This window comes from Pteropus alecto, unplaced genomic scaffold (assembly GCF_000325575.1).
Source record: "Pteropus alecto unplaced genomic scaffold, ASM32557v1 scaffold164, whole genome shotgun sequence".
NCBI lineage: Eukaryota > Metazoa > Chordata > Mammalia > Chiroptera > Pteropodidae > Pteropus > Pteropus alecto.
In genome coordinates this window covers 21,869,655-21,890,064 of record NW_006439568.1, presented here as the reverse complement: position 1 = coordinate 21,890,064, position 20,410 = coordinate 21,869,655, and the positions used below count along the sequence as shown (strand labels likewise).

Below are 20,410 nucleotides of genomic sequence, written 5' to 3'. Positions count from 1 at the left end.
TTATTCTTTCAATAAATATGTTCAAGGCCTATCATGTGCCAGATACTCTTCTAAATGGCAGATATACAATAGTGAACAAAACAGACAAGACCCCCGGAACTTTCATTCTACTGCATCTAAAACAAGCACCAAACAAAGACATTTCAGACCATGTCTTCTCCAAACAGTAATACAAATGACTTTGAAAGGACCTAAATTATAATAACATGATTACCTTTTTTTCATAAGCATAATTTTGAAAGAAAAAACCTTGATTATATATTTGGCATATATAGTAGACCCATAATCTAAACAAAAAAAGACTGAAATCTGTTTTTAAGCATTTTTTTTAAAAAGCTATACTTTGATAGCACTCTATTTTTCATAGTGACAATGGTTTTATAACCCATAAATAGCAAACAATTTAAGTTGTATCAAAAGAAATCACTAGTTACCTGACTAAATGATCTAGTATAGAGAACATTCATTTAGCTTACTGTGTATAACCTTAGGAACTAGTAACCAGTAAATAAAAAGTAGGGGAAAATCTCAAAATTTGAGGTTAAGTAAAGGTTCCTAGGGCCATGAGAAAAGAAAGTATCTATCTTTCCATAGCATCTCCTATACATGGAGTTGCAAACCACCATCTATCAAATTTAAATATGGCTAGGTATGATTTAATGTAGCATTTAACTACCAAAACAGAATGAATTATCATATCCTTTGGTCAGACCATAACTAAAAGTGATGTATCCATACGCAAACTAATTATGGCCCAAAGTAAATAGAGCTTTTATAAATCTGACCCATCTCATTAAGAGAAGTTTGAGGCATTAAACTTTTTTGATTTTCATATATGACTTCCTCTGAGAGATAAATCACTAAAGTTCATTATAATGAAGTTTGCTATTGCTCAAAAAAGTTAAACATTTCAAATTATTTTTAGGTTATGTCATTCATCTTGCCAACCTCAATTTGGAAACACCGTATTTTCTTCTAATAAATCTATTCTCCAAAATAGCTGCCAAATTCAGCTATAGCAGCAATGCAGGCGCTGGGTATAATTCTTGTGGTCCAAATAACATTAAGGAGACAGATTCCCTTATAAAACCTCTGACTTATTAAACATCTCTTTATACAGTCTGTTAAACCAAAAATATAAAAGGCATAACAATAAATGTTTGGAGAAGCATAGAAATGCTTAAAAGTAACAGTTAATGCATGGGTAGATTTCAGAGAAACCCATGAAATCTCGAAAACTATAACTAAATTGTGAGTACATATGTTCTAGGGCTAGAATCTGTAGTTTTCAACAGCTTCTCCAAAGAGTCTAAAGTATAACAAAAGGTTGCTACTGCTGAGATGCTGGATTTTAATTTGCCAGTAAAAGTTAACATCAGTTTCTGTAAATCTTTTCTGCTCTCCCTAATTTACATTAATACAATACTCATATCTGTATCAATTATTAGCTCATACTTCTAGTACATATTTCTACTATATTAAGATTTTAAGTTGCAGTACTTTCCAGAAGAGTTAAGTTTTGGGGAAGGTTAAAAAATAACTGTAATTCAGAAACAAATGTCTCAGATTCATAATGTAAGAATAAACATGAGGTACGTAGATGGCCCACAGTAATTCATCACGTGTTTAAAAAACAAAATTATCAATGATGGCTACTCTATAATTTAGTTGTAATTCTGATGTGGTTGTGGTAGGAGGTGAGCACAGCATTTACCTACTCAGCCATCTTGATTGGAAGTCCCTTATATTCTTGAAATAAGCTCCACTTGGTTATATTATTCTTTTAATAGAATGCTAGATTCTATTTACTAACATTTTATTTAGAACTTTTGCATTTGTTTGTAAGGTGATCTTCCTTCCCTTCCTTCTTTCCCTCCCTCCCTTCCTCCTTCCTTATCGCTCTTTCCTTTCCTCTTTCTATTTCTTTTTAAAAACATGTCCTTGTTTTTTTAGTTTTGGTATCCTGATTATGGCAGCCTCCAAAAATATTATGGTCAAGGCAGGCAAATTCATACTACAAATATGTGTCCTTGTGAAGACAAACTGCTGCCCTCTCCATGGCAGAAATGCTGAGTGTAATCACCTCGAGTGGGCCAGGTGTTTTCCCTAGGAAGTGGTGCCATCATTGCATCTGCCTTTGGCAGGCTGGGAATTTAGCAGTGGCTGTAGGCAGAGCAGCATCAATGAAGGAAAGGCCACACAAGGGTGTCCATCTTGCTTCCATGGCCACTTTGTAAAAGACCTAGTGAACAAGTGTTGGGGCATCTGGGGAAGAGGCTGACTGACACCCACAGAAGGTTATGGGCACGTCCTCTGCAGGGAATGGATGCCATCTGCTGGGTATTCTTTCTGCTGATATCCGGCTTCTTTCCAAGTCTCTGAGCATCTGGCCAATCTGTTAGCCACTGCCCATGAACTGCTGAAGGTCCATGTCACAGGCCATTTTTCCTTTTACAACACAGACCACCAGATATATCGCCTGAAGTTCTGCATTTGGGGGGATCTCCCCTCACCACTGTCTTTCAAGGCCTTTCCTGAGTGGCTGTCCACTTTGGGCTGGTGCTGGCATGTTGTGGATTTTTTCTTCTTCATTTCATTTCCTCTTCATTATGTTCATTTCGTGGACATAAGGATTCTGCATGAGGCTATGGGTGTGGGTCACAGTAATGGCAGCAAAATAGCAGGGACAGGTCCTGTGGGATCTGATCCATAGGTAGTTTATATGGGCCTCCTGGACCCGCCCAGGCCCATCTTGTATATGCCACTTTGTGTTATGACAGAAAGCTCCTGGGCAGGCCTAATTTTGTTATTTGATTTATCAGATAGCACCCAGTTCCTAGTGGAAAGTTTGGGATAATTATTTCATAGATTATATTTTTGTTGCATCTCTCACTGGATTTCTTGTATTTTGCTTTCTTCTATCTTGATGACATTGTTCTGATTTAATTTTCATGTTGACAAGACTATATCCTCGAATAATTTCCCCAGAAAGGTCATATTTATAGTGGATTTTCTGAGAAATATGTTGGAAGTGTGATTTTCTTTGGTGAGTATCATTTTCTTTCTTTCTGAAAGCTTGTAAGATTTTCTTTTGATCACTGTAGTTCAAAATTTCACAGGAAATATCTATATTTATGACCTTAAAAACTAATTCTGCCTGGTACTTAGCTTGTCATTTTCAATCAGAAAATTCAAGGGTTTGTTTTGTTTTTTTTTTAGATTAGGGAAGTTTTCATGTATCTTGTATTATCTTTTTTTCTCCTATTTTTATTTTCTTTCCATTTTAAAGCTGTTGTTTTTTATTGCTTGTTCTCCATGTTGCTTTTGTTTTCAGGGATGATTTATCTTTAATTGTGTTTTGGGAGTTATTTATTTATGTATTTATTCAACAAACATTGTGTACCCAAATTTAGGCAATTGAGAACAATACTAAGAACTCTGTCTTAGGGAAACAAAAGAAAAAATAAACAAATGGGACTACATCAAACTAAAAAGTTTTGTACAGCAAAGGAAATCATCGACAAAACGAAAAGAAAATCTACTGCATGGGAGAAGATATTCTTGTATGATACATCTGATAGGGGTTAACAGGAGTTAATAATAGGGATAAATAATACTTCTATTTAAAACATAATGAAACAAAAAGGTAAAATATTTGATGCTTAAAATTTATAAAGAACTCAACAACAATAAAAAATGAGCAGAAGACCTGAATAGGTATTTCTCCAAAGAGGAAATACAGATGGCCAACAGACATATAAAAAGATGCTCAATATCACTAATTATCAGAAAAATGTAAAATAAAACCAAAATAAGGTATCACCTCACACTTGTCAGAATGGCTATCATCAATAAATCAGAAAACAAGTGTTGGCGAGGATATGGAGAAAAGGGAACCTTCAACACTGTTGGTGGGATTGCAAAATGGTACAGCCACTGAGGAAGAGTCTGGAGGCTCCTCAAAAAATTAAAAATGGAGCTACCTTTTGATCCAGCAACTGCACTGCTGGGTATTTAACCAAAAAACCCCGAAACACTAATTCATAAAGATCTATGCACCTTTATGTTCACAGCAGCACCTTTATGTTCACAGCAGCCAAGATATGGAAGCAACCTAAATGCCCATCAATAGATAACTGGATAAAGAAGTTGTGGTTCATATATACAATGGACTATAACTCAGCCATAAAAAATGAAGTCCTATTATTTGCTACAACATGGATGGACCTAGACGTGATTATGCTGAGTGAAATAAGTCAGACAGAGAAAGATAAATACCACATGATTTCACTTGAATGCAGAATCTAAGGAACAAAAGGAACAGACTAAATGAAAACAGGCTCACAGATATAGAGAACCATCTGGTGACTACCAGAAGGGAGGGAGTTAGAGGGCTGGGAGAAAAAAGTGAAGGGATGGAGAAGTACAAATTAGTAGTTATAAAATAGTCAGTCATAGGGACATAGAGTATAGCATAGGGAATATATAGTTAATATTGTTGTAATGGCAGTGTGTAGAGCCAGATGGGTGATAGCGTAATCGGAGTGATCATTTCATAACCATATAAATGTCTAACCAATGTATACCTGAAGTTAATATAAAAAATTAAAATCTGAAAAATATTATACAAATTAAGGTTAATCAATAACTTATATTCAAAGAATAGTTGATTATAAATATGTATATAAAGATATTATAGTGCTATTATAATATCATCTTCACTTAAAATGGCAATTATCACTGAAAATGTTCTTTTAAGCTTTGCATTTCTCCTGTCAATAATAATATCTCTATTTAAAATATGACACAAAAAGGTAAAATATTTGATGCTCAATGAAATCAGCAGTGGCGCTAGAAATCTATATGTCTTTCAATTATTTGAAAATCTCCTCAGAAACATGAGTATATTATATGCAGACCTAAGGAAGTCTGAGTTCTATGGATCACTATACCAAATGGTTCTGTGGCTTTAGTTCAGTAATAACATCTCTGTATAATCTTTAAAACAGAGAAAACGCAATTGTGAGAGAATTTGTTATATCTTCACTTGTTTCATTTTCCTCCTGAGCACATAGGAGAACTAGAATAATTTCTAGTAAATAAATAGAATAATTTTCTATCCCACTTGCAGCTAGATACAGCCATGAGCCCAGTCCCAGCCAATGTGAGTACAATGATTTATGGTCCTTTCAAAACTAGTCCCTAAATCATCACTTCAAACATCCTTTGAGTTCTTTCTCTTCCCTCATTGGCTGGCTGAATGTAGTAATTCTAGTGGTTAACTCCAAGCAGGCCTTAGGAGACAGCTGAGTCACAGATGGAAGGAATCTGGATACCTGAGTCACCCACATGTTTCTTTGTGTGAGAGAAATAGCCTTTTATTGTGTTCCACCATGAGATTTTGGAATTGTCTGTTTCGCACACAGTTATTGAACCCACCTTACTGGGAGAGATAATATGAGATAATTTAGAGTAGCTTGGGGGAAAATTGTTTTTAACTACTATACAAATATGGGGTAATGATAGCATGTATTTTATTCAGAGAGTAAAGCATGGACTTTGCAGTCACAAAGTTTAGATTTAAGTTCATTCTCTGACACTTATTAGCTAGCTGTATGACATTGGGTTAAATTACTAAGCTAGTTTCTTCAACTGTAAACTAGAAATAATAATAATATCTACAGTCCACAGGATTATTGTTAGAATTAAGTAAAATAACACACATAAAGAATCCAGCATAGGATATAGCACATATTAATCATTCAACAAATATTGGCTATAACTATTATAAATATGAGTAGATGGCACAAATGTAACTAAACCACTTATTGAATAAAACTGTTGGAAGGACGATCACACTTAAGGTTAGAAAAAAAAAATGAAACAAATAGTTGGCTCTGAAATGGCTTTTCTACTGTAATCAGAATAGCTAGCTACTTGAAAGTTTGGAATACATCATTATAGTACATAAATTTCTCCAAGGTAAATGTAACTAATGTTTCTGGCTTTACGTTTATACAGCTACAAATATACATCAAGTGCTCTTTCAAATATTAAAAATGGGATAAATAACTTCAACTTAACAACTTACAAAAGGGGAGGCAGGAATAATTTAGCAGATCATTAGCATAAGCAAGTACGTTTCCAGCAAGCTTTTTGGAAAGTGAATGCTTACCAAGACTCAAAGATACTACCTTGAGCTCTATCTTTAAGATATTTTCTGCATCTACCCAAACCAGAAACTAACAGTTCACAATAAATTATTCCCATATGCTACAAAGCCTCCCAAAAGAGATAGTTCTTAAACAGCTTCACAGACACACACTTGCCACACTTACCTATTTAAGCCTATTTTTGATTGGGAGGTAGAACGGTATGGTACTTTGTGGTTTAAATAATACTCATTAGAAGTAATATTCCTTACTCAATCTATTACAAAAAGCAAGCTGCTGCAGAAAGAAAAAGCGTCATTCATTCTATTTTTCAATAAAAAAAAAAGATTTAAAACATTTTGACTAGTTCATTCCAGGCCCATTTTGCTCAGCAGAGCAAACAATATATCAATAGGGAAATAGCAGGGAAAGCATAATGCAAAACGCCAGGTAGGATGAAGTTTCCAGAGACATAAAAAGTTTTAGTTTTAAAAAAGATCTAGCAGTCAAAAATTTTTTGAACTGGTTAAACTACTCATTGCTACAGATCAACAGAAAAGAAATACTAACTTAGTCTGATATCTTAGCCAAATCTACTTTTTTGAATTTCAATTTCCTTATTTGAAAGTGAAAGTGACTGTACTAGATTATGTCTGAAGTTCCTTAGTTCTAAAATACATAGATAGTTTTAATACAAAGCATACTCTGGGGTTAAAAGTGGATAATTAAAATGTTCTGAGATAAAATGTTCTTTTAAAAATGTCTCTAAATTATTTAAAATGTTAGTGTACTCTGTCTTGGTAAATCCAGAAGAACGAGTATAATCTTTGCAAACTGAATCTTACAAGCTAAATCATTAATCTGAATAATTCTATTATTTAGACAATTATTAGTATGTATTAAGTGTTTGGGTTAATTCTGTCCTAACCACTTCTTCTGGAAGTTTTTCTTTTTAATAAAAATTACTGATAATAGCAGCATCTTGCCTCTCTGATTTTGGAAGTTCATTTGCCTCTTTCTCCTAAAGAACATGAGGGGTAGGGGAAGAGACATCTAGTTATGTAAATTATTGTGTGTGTAATTTTATGATATATGTACACAAAGAGGTAGAGTACAGGCTGGAAGAGCAGCTGTTTGGTAGAAGTCCTAGAAGCTATTTTAAAATTTTTCTTCAAATTATAAAGTCTCACAAAGAACAATATCTCTTGGGAAACAAGAGGCACAATAAGCAAAATGTGCCTATTTTCCTTTGGATACATGACATTCAGATAGCCTTTCTTTAAACATGTCCCCCCAAAATAAGATCAAAACTGAAATACGAACTGAAATATTTATTAATTTTATAAGGGACGAAAACAAGGAAGTATTTTCTAAAGAAAACAAAACAGGTAAGAATTACAAAACAGGCAGACAATCATAAAGGTTGACCATTGTTATGATTTTCTCATTAAGGATTCAAAAGAAACAAAATAGGTTTAACTATAATCCTAAAACATACTATTAAATTAGATTCATTAGATATTTAGCCACATACTCCTGGGAAGCACCGACCTAAAGACCAATTTTTAAAATCAGCTGTGGAGACAGAGTGGTCTCTTAAGTAAGTCATAGAGATACAAAAAGTGAAAAGGCTACAAACCTGAAACTATTTCTCAAATACTGGTCATGCACAGGTGCATCTGCCCGAATACCCATTTTCTCTCAGAATGCTGCACCAGCTTTATTTGGCTGTGGAACCTATCCTTTTAGTGACGCTAATACTCCAATTTAACCTGTACATTTTATAAGTGAGAAAATTGTAGTCTAGGGCTACTCAGTCCAATATATTATTATTAGACACATGAGTCTACTTACATTTAAATAAAATTTAAAAAACTTTTAAGTTTCTCAGTTGATTAGTCATATTTCAAATGCTCTACAGTTGTATGTGGTTACTGGCTACCATACTGGACAGTACAGATCTAGAACGGTTCCATCACCGCAGAAAGTTCCATACTGAACAACAGTAGTCTAGAGATTATAATACATCATCTGTATAGTGCATTGTTAATCATTTGGTTTCTGAATTACATTAATCTTTTTATTAAGTAAGATCTGCTTACAAATCTCCATTTGCTTCCCAGCAATAAATTTCAAACTTTGCATGGCACTGAAACCCTTCCACAATCTAACCTTAGTCTCTCTCACCTGTCTCCTACATAAAAACCACAGTCTAGCCAAATGATCTATTTATTAAATATATCAACAAAATACAGTTTCACCTCCATGACCTCTCCTATGCCTTTGTCTTTGCCTGGAATACTCTTTTCCATCTTCTCTGCTTATCTAAAGTCCTACTTTTCTTTCAAGGCCCAAATCCTATCTTATCTCCACAAATCATTCTATGTAAGTAATTATAATAAACTACTAGAAATGGTTTCATACTTTTATATAAAAGTTGACAAATTTATGAATACGTCGTCTAAATATTTTACTATGATTCTTTGTTAGAATGTGGAAAAAACGTTAAGCAAAGGAGATCAGGAATGTGTGTATGTCTGGTATTGATTACAATTTTTAAAAGTGATCAGAACTTACAGAAAAGACACTTAAACAAAAACTTAAAAGTAGTAAAGGAGTGGGCCATGTGGAAATCTGAAGAAAGAGCACCCCAGGCAGAGAGAGTAGCCACTGCAAAGGTCCTAAGGCAGGAATGTGCCTGGAATAATCAAGGAATAGCCTGGAGGCCAGATGTGGCCAGAGGGAAATGAGCAAAGAAAAAAATAATGAGACAGGTCAATATAAAGGGGCCAGATTGTGTGGGGCTTTATAAGCCATTGTAAGGGCTTTGACTTTTATTCTAAGTGATATAGGGAAACTTCTGGGCCCTCTAAACAGAGATAGTTTAAAAACTGAACAATTTTATTTATTTATTTATTTATTTATTTATTATTTATTTATTTCATGGAGTGGGCAGACCAATCAGCTTTTATTATTTATTTATTTATTTTTTAGAAACAGTAATTTAAAGGAATAATTGTGGTGTTAAGAATTAATGGAAAGAAGTGGGCATGGGAAGAAACATGGAAAACAATTTAAAGGCTACAGCAATAATGTAGGAGAGAGATGAGGATGAGTTTATCAGTGGAGGTGAAAAATATATGTTTTGATACATATTTTGAAGGTAGAACTGATAAGATTTCCTGATGGATTCCAAGAGAATTTTGTCCTGATTAACCAGAAGGCTGAAACTGCTATTCACTGAAATGGAGAAAGCTGAGTAAAAAACAAGTTTTATGAAGAAGCTAAGAACCGGAGTTCATTTTCAGACATTTAAGTTTGAGATGCTTCTTATACCTTAGGTGGGAAATCCAAATACCTGTTTGACAAGCCAAGAGTTAGGGGAAAAAGTCTGACCTAGAGATAAAAATTTGGAGTCATGATACAGATGGTGTGTAAAATCATGAACACGGATGAAATCACCAAAGGAGTAAATATAGAACAGTAAGGACTGAGCCCTGTGGCATTCCAACATTAAGATGTTGGGGAGAAGAGAAGTGTCCAGTAAAGGACATAGAAAAGGTAGAAGCGGGACCTTTTAGGAATTACACCTCCAGAAGACAAAACCTGTTAGTCTATTCCCATCAGTATTTTACTCATCCCCTCCCCTAAATGTAAACTATGTCTTAAGAAGTCAAGAGCAAAGAAGGGGCAAACTGGGAGGAGTAAAGGAATGACACGACAAAGAATAACAATGTACCATACAAGATATAACCGATTTCTTAGGTGTGTTGAAACTTACAGGTATTGAGATACTTCCTCTGATATTTCTAAGAAAGGATTAGAATTCTAAATGAAGGACTATCTAGTCTCTGACATTCACAATGCAGGGTATAAAATAAAGGTAAGCATAGATCTTTGGTTTATTTACTAAAGACTTTTGACTGAAAATTTCCTGTGGCTGCTGTAACAAATTACCACAAAGTAGGTGGCCTAAAACAGAAATTTATTTTCTCACAGTTCTGGAGACTGAAAGTCCAAAATCAAACAGGGCCATGCTTCCTTTGGGAGCTGCAAGGGAGAATCTGTTCTTTGCCACTTCCAGCTTCTGGTGACTACAAGCATTCCTTGGCTTGTGGCCACATCACTTCAATCTCTGCCTCTGTGGTCACAATGCCTCTTCTTCTTCCGTGTGTCTTCTCTTTTGCCTATAATTTCCCCCTCTGCTTTCCCCTAATGAGGACATTTTGTCATTGTATTCTGGACCCACCTGGATAATCCAGGATGATTTCATCTCAAAATCCTTAACTTAATTATATACGCACTCTTTTTCCAAATAAGATATCATTCACAGGTTCCAGAGATTAGGATGTGAACATATCGAATGGCCACCATTCAACCTACAACATGATTCCAGAAATTTCTGCTGAGGGCATTAGTAAAGTGGGTTTTGTTTATGCAAAAAGTCAAAGGATGTTCATCCATAATAAAAAGTTTTTCTTTTTTTAATTAAAAGGTAGGGCTATATCTATTTAATTTGACTATGTATATAATTTGACTATATTTGGCTATACACAACTGCTTACCCAAGTAACCACTGCCATGCTGGTTTGGGTAAAATAATTAATCATTGTACTACACGTCAACGCAACCTGTGATGATAGGCTTTTCTAAATTATTTACTTTCCCACTTACATGCACTTATCGGTCCCACCCCCCCCTTTCCAAAGGATCTTATTTCACATGCCTATATAAGAAGCATCAGTTATTCGCACAAACAAAAACTGAAGGACAGATTAGTTCAGGTGATACTTAAATAAATCAGAGGTTTAAAATCTGGTGCTCAAACAGATCTAGTCACTTTTCCTGATTATGTATGTTACAAGAGCATCTTGTATTGATTTATACATTGTAAATGATTCCAATGCAGGAGGTAACAGAACCTCCATATGCATTAGTCTCATGGGGACTTATTCCTTTTGTTTTTATACTGAGATTTGCTATGACAACTTCCTAATAATGAAAAAAAATTTGCAACAGTCTTGTCTGAGTAGTTGAGTGTTTCAAAGACATAATTTATACTACTCCAGTATAAATACATGAAAGCACATTCTCACTTTACATACAGGGAGAGAGTGAGGCAATCATTTTAGGGGAGTTGTAAAACAGAGAGAAGTCAGATATCCTGACTTTCAGTTCAACTCAGTAATTCCAGTTAAATGACATATGTGCTTCTGTATTTGGTCTCAAAACACATGTCAATCAGTTAGAAAAAGTATCCAAAAGACAAAGAAGAATTTCTGTGTGTGTGCGTGTGTGGGTAGGGGAAACATTTCATACAAAATGCCCCTAGAGCTATGCTGTCCAGTATAAACACATACTGGATTTAAGACTTAGTATAAATAAAAGAATGTAAAGTCACTCATTAATACATGATGAAACAATATTTTTATTATATTGGGTTAAATATATTATAAAAATTAATTTCACTTGTTTCTTTTTACTTTTTAATGTGGCTAACAGATCATAAATTACATTGATGACTCATTATACTATTAGATAGCCCTGATGTAGATAAAGTTATGAAATAGATACCTTACAGGAAATTGAAACTATCACCAAAAACATCCCAAAAAGTAAAAGTCCAGGACTAGATGGCTTCTGTAGTGAATTCTACCAAACAGTCAAAGAAGACTTAATACATATCCTTCTCAAACTCCAAAAATACTGAAGAAGAGGCAATATTTCCTAACTCATTTTATGAGGCCAAAGTTACCCTGATACCAAAGCCTGGCAAGGATAACACACACACTCGCAAACTACAGACCAATATCTCTGATGAACACAGATGCAAAAATCCTAAATAAAACACTAGCAAATCGAACACAATACATTAAAAAGCTAATACATCATGATCAAGTGGGGTTGATTCCAGGGGCTCAGGATGGTTCAACATGTGCAAACCAATCAATGTGATACACATTAAGAAAATAAAGGATAAAAATGATCATATCAAAACAAGCAGAAAAAGCATTTGACAAGTTACAACATCCACTTATGATTAAAATACTCAATGGGTATAGAAGAAAAGCACCTAGACATAATAAAGGCCATATATGACAAGCCCTCAGCTAATATCATATTCAATGGTGAAAAACTGAAAGATTTTCCTCCAAGCTCAGGAACAAGATAAGGATGCCCACTCTTACCACTGTTATTCAACACAGTACTGAAAGCCCTAGCCAGAACAATCAGGCAAGAGAAAGAAATAAAAGACATTCAAATTGGGAATGAAGAAGTAAAACTGTTGCTTTTTTGCAGACGTGATTCTTTATATAAAAAACTCTAAAGACTCCGCCAAATGAGGATAGGGAGCTCAGCACAGGGAATGCAGTTAGCATTAATATGATGGCTAAGTGGAGGGCCAGGGGAAGGAGGGAGCAATTGGGGGATCGTTTTATGAACTATATAGATGTCTAACCAATGTACTGTATAGGTGAAACTAATTTAAATAAATTTATTTAAAAAAAAGATTCTGCCAAGAAAAACCTATTAGAAACAACAAACAAGAACAGTAAAGTTGCAGAGTACAAAACCAATGTACAAAAATCCACTGCATTCCTACATACTAACAATGAAATTTCAGAAAGAAATGAAAAAACAATTCCTTTTGCAATTTCAACAACAACAAAAAAGAATAAAATACCTAAGACTAAACAAAGATGTAAAGAATCTATACACTGAAAACTATTAAAATATTATTCAAAGAAATTTAAGACACAGAAATGGAAAAATATTCTGTGTTCATGGATTAGAAGAATCGATATAGTTAAAATGGCCATATTACCCAAAGCAAAATACAGATTTAATTCAATACACATCAAAATCTCAAAGGCATTTTTTTTAAAGAAGTAGAACAAAAAATCATCAATTTGTGTGGAACCACAAAAGTCTCCAAAGCCAAAGCAATCCTGAGAAAAAAGAACAAAGCCAGAGGTATCACACTCCCTGACTTCAAATTATACTACAAAGCAATAATAATCAAAACAGTATGGTACTGAGACAAAAACAGACACACAGAGCAATGAAACATAACTGAGAGCCCAGAAATAAACCCACATATATATGGGCAAATAATTTTCAACAACGGAGCCAAAAACATACAATGGAGAAAAGAAAGCCTCTTTAATAAATGGTGCTGGGAAAATTGGAAAGCCACATGCAAAAGAATGAAACTAGACTGCTATTTGTCACCATACACCAAAATTAACTCAAAATGGATCAAGGGCCTGAATATAAGACCTGAAACAATAAAATACATAGAAGAAAACAGAAGGTTCTAAACTTAGGGACCTTGGTCTCAGAGAGGATTTTATGAAATTGGCCTCAAAGGCAAGGGCAGTAAAAGCAAAAATAAATGAGTGGGGGTGTATCAAACTAAAAAACGAACAATAAGACAAAAAGGCACCATACCAAATGAGAGAATACATGTGCAAACAACACTTCCGATAAGGGGTTAATTTCCAAAATATATACATAACTCATACAACTCAACAACAAATAAACAAATGATCCAAATAAAAAATAGGCAGAGGACCTGAATAGACACTTATCTCAAGGAGACATACAAATGGCCAACAGATATATGAAAAGATGCTCAACTTCACTAGCTATTAAGGAAATGCAACTCAAAACCACAATGAGACATACCACCTCACATCTGTTAGAATGGCTAGTATACAAGTAACAAGTGTTAGGTTGTGGAGATAAAGGAACCATCATACACTGCTGGTGGGAATATAAATTGGTACAACCACTATGGAAAACAGTATGTAGGTGCCTCGAAAAATTAATAGAGTCACCATATAACCCAGTAATCAACCTCCTGGGTATCTAACTGAAAAAAATTTCAAAAGATTTATTCATAAAGATATATGTACCCCTATGTTCATTGCAGCATTATTCACAGTGGCCAAGACATGGAAACAACCTAAGTGTCCTTCAATACAGGATAGATGATTGGATAAAGAAGATGTGATACATATATACAATGGAAAACTACTTAGCCATAAGAAAAGTTGAAATACTGCCATTTGAGACAACATGGATGGATCTTGAGAATATCATGCTAAGCGAAATCAGTCAGACTGAAAAAAGTCAAGAACCATATGATTTCGTTCATATGTGGGATATAAAATTAAAAGCAACAAACGAACGAAACAGAAAACAAACTCATAGATGCAGACAATGGTCTGGTGGCTGCCAGAGGGAAAGCGGAGTAGGGGAGAAATAGACAAGAGTAAAGGGGGTCAATATATGTTGATGGGAGATTTGGCTTTGAGTAGTCAACACAATGCTATATACAGATGATATAGAATTTTACACCTGCACCCTATATAATTTTTAAATCAATGTAATCCCAATAAATTTATTAAAATTACCCTCCCACACAATAAATAGATACTTTACACTATACATACTTTATTCAGTAGCACTTACTCAAAATCTATTATTGTCAGGCTTTATGCTAAGTGCTGAAACCTTAAGACTGAACAAAGAGAATGGTCCCTGCCATCATAGAGTTATATTATCTCCAACACTACTACCGTACATTTCATATATTTCATTTGTAATAATGCATAAGAATAATTTAGATTATTGTGCTATATAATATTTATCTGGAAGCCTAATACTATTATATTCCCAATTGCTTTTCCTGGTTTTTTGCTCCTTCCCTCTAACTAGTTTGCTCCCTTCCTTACAGCTCACCTCTACAAGATTGTTTCTTCAACTGGCAGCCTGCCTGCTATTCACATTACAGCAGAGCTATTTATAGGGGTCTCCAGAGAAGGACAAAAGTTGAAGATTGTTAAGTGTACATAATTTTAAGAGGCCAAGTCCACCTTTTGGCGCCGACTGAGTTTTGAAGTTTCTTTCGGGCTTAAACAAACTAGGGTGATTTTTAGCAGGCTTTTGCTTCATAATTCAATGCACAAACTTATTTGAGGGCCAAAAGAACGCATTAGTTTTGTCCTACTGAGGCTTTCACATAAGAAAACTCTCCCAAATAGGACTTCTAAAAACAAATTAACAAATAGTATATCTCTAGTACATGATTTTTTAAAAATAAAATACTAGGTAACATCAATGGGACAAGAATATCTAATACTTTTAAGGATAATGGCTTAGCTTCCAAGAAAATGTTACCAATAAACAAAATAATTGTTCAGGTTTTATTAACAGCTACAAAAAATATAAACGAAAAGTACTTATCAAAAGGTGCTAAATTTTTCTACTTTAATATAAAAGTATTACTGACATATGATAGCTATTGAAGCGAATGAAGTGCCCAAATTTTAAACACCCAAAATAATGTCATTGCCTTTTTTAGCTGAAGTCTACCACCACCCAAAATACAGTTGTGTTTAGTAAAGAAATGTTGTACCTCAGTCTTTAGCTGTGCAGGTGTGGTTACATACATAGTTGTTTCAATGTTATACGTCTTTTGTTAGCTAACAAAGAACTGGTATTTTATAACTTAAAATCAGAAGAAAAATAATTATTCCTGATTGGAGGAAAAAAAAAAAAATCACCTAAGGAAAAATTAGCTATTCTCTACAAATAATCAGATTAACAATTTGCCAAAAAGGAGTGAACCCAAAATCCTGAAGCTAATATATTTCATATACAATCATGAGTCCTTTAAGACTATCATTAAACTACTAGTGATAGTTTGCCAAATATAATGGCATATGCAATCAAATATAAATTTAGAAATTCAACTTTTCTTTGGCCTTCAGTCCCTAATGGCCTAATTTTTATATGGGCCTCAAACAATAAAAGAGCATAAAGCTTAGTCAGCACAAAACCAGCCAGTGACAATCAAATGTCACTTGTTAGTAGCATCAGAAAAACAAATAAAAATTCTCTTAAGATTTCCTTTATAATCTGAGTAGAGGAGAAATATAAGGAGGCAATTTAGATGTGAATGCAACAAAATTCATCTCCAGCTTACTCTGTGATCAGCTCTTGGCTAGGGACTTTTACATATTATCCCAAATATTTGTCTTCCCTCTTCATGAAAAACTCAATCAGGGAAATACATTTTTCAACCCTCAGTGCCCTCTAGATTAAAAAAAGAAGAAGAAGAAAAAAAAAAGCTGGGTGGAGGATGATTAGAAACCAAAGAACTTGTGATAAATCTAAATAAGTGTGTAAGATAAAATCAGAACCTGCCATAACATACAAGACATTCTTTCGAATGTTTAAAAAGTTTGCTTCAAATGACCTGTCTCTAATTACATCTAACAACCCCATAAGAACAAGTAGTACCTTTCAATCCAATCCCGTTAAAGAGAAGTGACCCCAAGTGTCTTACATTCACAACTGCAAAAAGATTACTTTATGACATCCTCTATTTAAAATTTGTGAAGTGCATTTAGTTTCCACTAAGATGCTGAGGTATCTTTAAAAACAGACACCAATTTTAGCCTCTTTCATATGTTAGAAAAAAATATGGTTTCTTTTAGCCAAATAAAAAGGCACCCAAAATTCTACAAATCACCACCAAAATTTAAAAAATTCCAGCACTGGTTAGATGACAGTAAAATGAAATGACTATTTTTTATACAAACTCTAACAATCGATTGAGGCATCCTACAAATGAAACAATATTTCAAATAGTATTTGGAGACTAGGAATTGGGTTGTGTTTCAATTCCTGAAATAATGTTGCAGTTTTAAAAGTTAATCTTACTGGACTCCTCCTTGGAGGGCAGAGACATTGAAAAAATAAACACTATGGTTAGTTGCCAAATGTAATATTTTCCTCAGAAAGATACCTCGCGGTGACATTAAAATAGTTTCCATAGACACATGAAACTTAAACTTAAGTGATATTGCATACTGTAATAAAAAAGAATATTAAACTAACAAATGAAGTTTTTAAAAAATTGTTCTGCCGTTGCATAATTTGGTTTATTAAGTTCCAAGACTTAATTCTAAACCTTTACCATGGAATTGCATGCAACAAGGAAAGAACATTTAAAAATCCGAGTTAACAACAGATCATCGCCATTTTCTAAACGGACAGTATTTATACTTTAATTCAGTTCTGACAGAAGGATGTTAAGGAAGCATAAACTAATGTGGCAATAGCTTGAATTATAAACAAAAATAGAAAGATGCGCATTAAGATGATTAATGGCAAAACTGAAAAAGAAATTTAGGCATACCACCAGACTTCACACAAGCAAAGGCGTCAATGAATCCGGGTTAAAATAAAAAAGATAAAAATGAAAAGATAGCCACGTTTCTACCTTAAAAAAAGTGGACTGGAAAGGATCACAAACATTTTAAGGCAACCAGTCAGGGGAAAGGATTGCTGCTATGTCTCCACTGTTTACTAACCTTTAAAACTAGCATTTCCAGCTAACACCTGGGTTTGAAAATTGCAGCGGCACTTAAACGCTGTCCTTTGCAACGTCAACCCAAGAGAATATTCTGCAACATTTTGAACAGTAAATGTTAACCAGAATAAAGCACCGTTCTTATATTTCTACCTTTGAGGACCAATGGGGAAAAATTAAGACCTTGCCATCTCCCAGATATAAGGTTAACCACTATTCGCCCCTCTTTTATTTACTGCCCTATCGCGGGGTTAATGAATCCTGCACTTCTTTCCATTAATGGAAACGGGTAAAGCAATGGCAGAGAGGAACCCAGTCGATAGGAAAAAAACTGGTGACATAATTTGCTGGGTGAAGACTGGGAACTCCCTGAAGGTTTGGCAAGCGGGAGACCATCCTAAGAGACCCCTATTAACATACTTTACTCCAAGGATACACCATTTTTCCTCCGTACAATATCTGCTTTTGAAGGGGGTGGCAGTTCTCCCGATGGACCGCCCAGGTGCATGCCTCCCTATCCCCAGGGCCGCGGCAGCAGGGTTGGGGGACGCTGGCCTCGACTCCAAATTTGCAGCGAGGCCGGGAAATGTGTCCCGTTAGAGCCGATTTCACCCATCAGGAATGCGCTCCGCCCCCGCCGCCTCCCCACCAGTCCTCGGTGTCGCCTACTTCAGGGACCGGGGAAGTGCTCGAGGGGAGCGCCGCCTCGGCGCGTCACAACACTGCCCGGTCGGCCGCCTTCTCCACAGTCTGCCCCGGCCAAGACGGGGCTCGGGGCGGACCCCAGGCTCCACTTCAGGCCGCGCGGCCACCGAGGCGCCAGGGCTGGGAGAGGGACGCGGAACCAGCCCGAGGCCTGACCCCTGGCTCCAGCGCCAGCCCCAACTCCACGCTCAGCACGAGAGGGGGCGCCTTTCCCGTGGGGTTTCCGAATCCATTTCCGTCTCGGGGAGGGGCGCGAGGGCAGCGGCCCCGCCAGAGCGCTCCGAATCGGAAACGGGAGCCGCCCCTGCCCTCCCGCTCCCGGGCGTAACCTCCTCCGGTGCCCGCCTGTACCTTCAACTCCTCACAGAGGCGGCGGGCGCAGGGTCGCGGGCAAGCAGGCCCATCTCCCAGCGGCGGCAGCAGAAGCCGGACGAAGTACGGAGGAGGGTCCCTCGGGCCTGCCGAGGCGCCTCTCAGCTGGGGCGGGGGTAACGGAGAGGAGGGGTCCCGACCGCCGCTTTCCCGAACTCCTCCTCCGCAGTTCCGTCTTGACTGCTGTTCCCCCGAGCCAGCCCGCAACTGCCATTCTCCCCCTCCCTCGGCCCCCGCTGTCTCCGCCCCCTCCTCCCACTCCTTCCTCCAGCCCCCGCCCCGCCGCGCCGCGCCCCGCCGCGCCGCCCGTGACGCTGTCGTTCGCGTGCCCACGTTCTCCCCGCGCCCGCCGAGACCGCTCAGCCTGTGAGCGCGGTGACCCAGAGCTTGGCCACCCTGCCCGCGCCCGGCGCGGGGCAGACAGCGGCCCTGCTTGCCTCTGCGGCCCGCAGGACTTCGCCCCGAGCCGGCTGGGCTATGGAGCAGGTGTCTCCTCCAAGGACTGGTGGAGCTGCTTCCGAGGCGAAGGGGGTTGCCAGACTTGGGGACCCTGGCTTTTGGCATTCGCACGCCATTACGCATTCATTCCTTTGTGTTATCATGGTTCACCTGCTAGATTGGCAGCTCCAGCGAAAGCAAAACCGAATGCTGCAGCGAATTTCTGCGGCTCTCCGCTAGAGAATGTCCTTCCATGAGAGTGGCGGCGCCCCCACTCCCTCGCTCTGAGTTTTAATAGACCCCAGTCTTCCGCGGGGGCTGCCAGGAGCAGCACTTTAGCCACAATTTAACACCTTATGTGAGAGTTCAGAGACGACCTTATGCACCTTCCTCCTACTCCCAATATCACAAAGTCGTTTAAGTATTCAGAATTCATATTTCAGTCCTTATTGATACATTCCGAATGACTTTAGCTTTGTCACATTCCCTCATATTCTTTAAGCCAGTCATATCCCCTTTGAAGTTTTTAATCCAAGTTTTTAATGTGACTTGGTATCAATTCTTAGGTAAATAAATACATTCAGTCCAAGAACTGGTCCATTCTCTCCTAGTTTATTTCTCTTCAAGATTTAGAGTCACTCTTCCTTGGAATACTTACTGAGAAATGGAATGTGATAGATGCTGTACAGAATGTCCGTTCACCATCTGTTACTTAACTAAATATATCACCCTTTCAATACTTGTTTTAGTGTGTCTGATTTAAATTAGAAACCAAGGAGCCATGATAGTACTTGGTATCTTTGGCAACCCAGTAAATGTTTACTAATTAGAAAACTAAACTAGGTAGGCAGTTTAGATCTAAGTATCTTTAATCATGAATCTTAAAAGCAAGTAATGATGGGTATGCTCATTTTCATTTATTGGAAAGTTTTAAGCTGTTATGTATTCCTTTAAATGCTACCTGAAGGCTGCCAGCAGTTTAATCAATGGGATACTTTAAGCCTACAGGTAATACAAGAATAGCAAGTTAAATGAATTTATGGAACAATACCCATACATAATATAATCCTTCTTAAAAATATAGCAACATGTTGAACAACATTTCATAACAGATGGAGCATTGGCTTAGAAGGCTTCACATAAAGAGGCTGTGCTGAGTGGGAGTGGTCTTGCACACTGTACAATTGTCATATTTTCCAGAGATGCCTTTTCCTGCTTGTCTTCTTAAAAACTAGAGGGATTGCCTACTCTTCACTAAGGCAACATATATCCATTAAGAAACAAATGTCTATTGAACATCTCCACTCGAATCCCCAGAGGCACCTCAAATTTAATCTGTCCAAGACAGATTTATCTT

General features: G+C 36.7%; 1 protein-coding gene across 1 annotated transcript in view; it reads right to left on the bottom strand.

The window, feature by feature from the left end:
• The window catches only part of RNF19A (ring finger protein 19A, RBR E3 ubiquitin protein ligase), a 57,109-nt gene extending 38,265 nt beyond the window's left edge, over positions 1–18,844 (bottom strand). Inside the window, exon 1 of the mRNA XM_006916648.3 lies at positions 18,595–18,844. The gene's annotated coding sequence lies outside the window, so the exon portion shown is untranslated. The remainder of the gene's footprint in view (positions 1–18,594) is intronic.
• Positions 18,845–20,410: the final 1,566 nt, after the last annotated feature.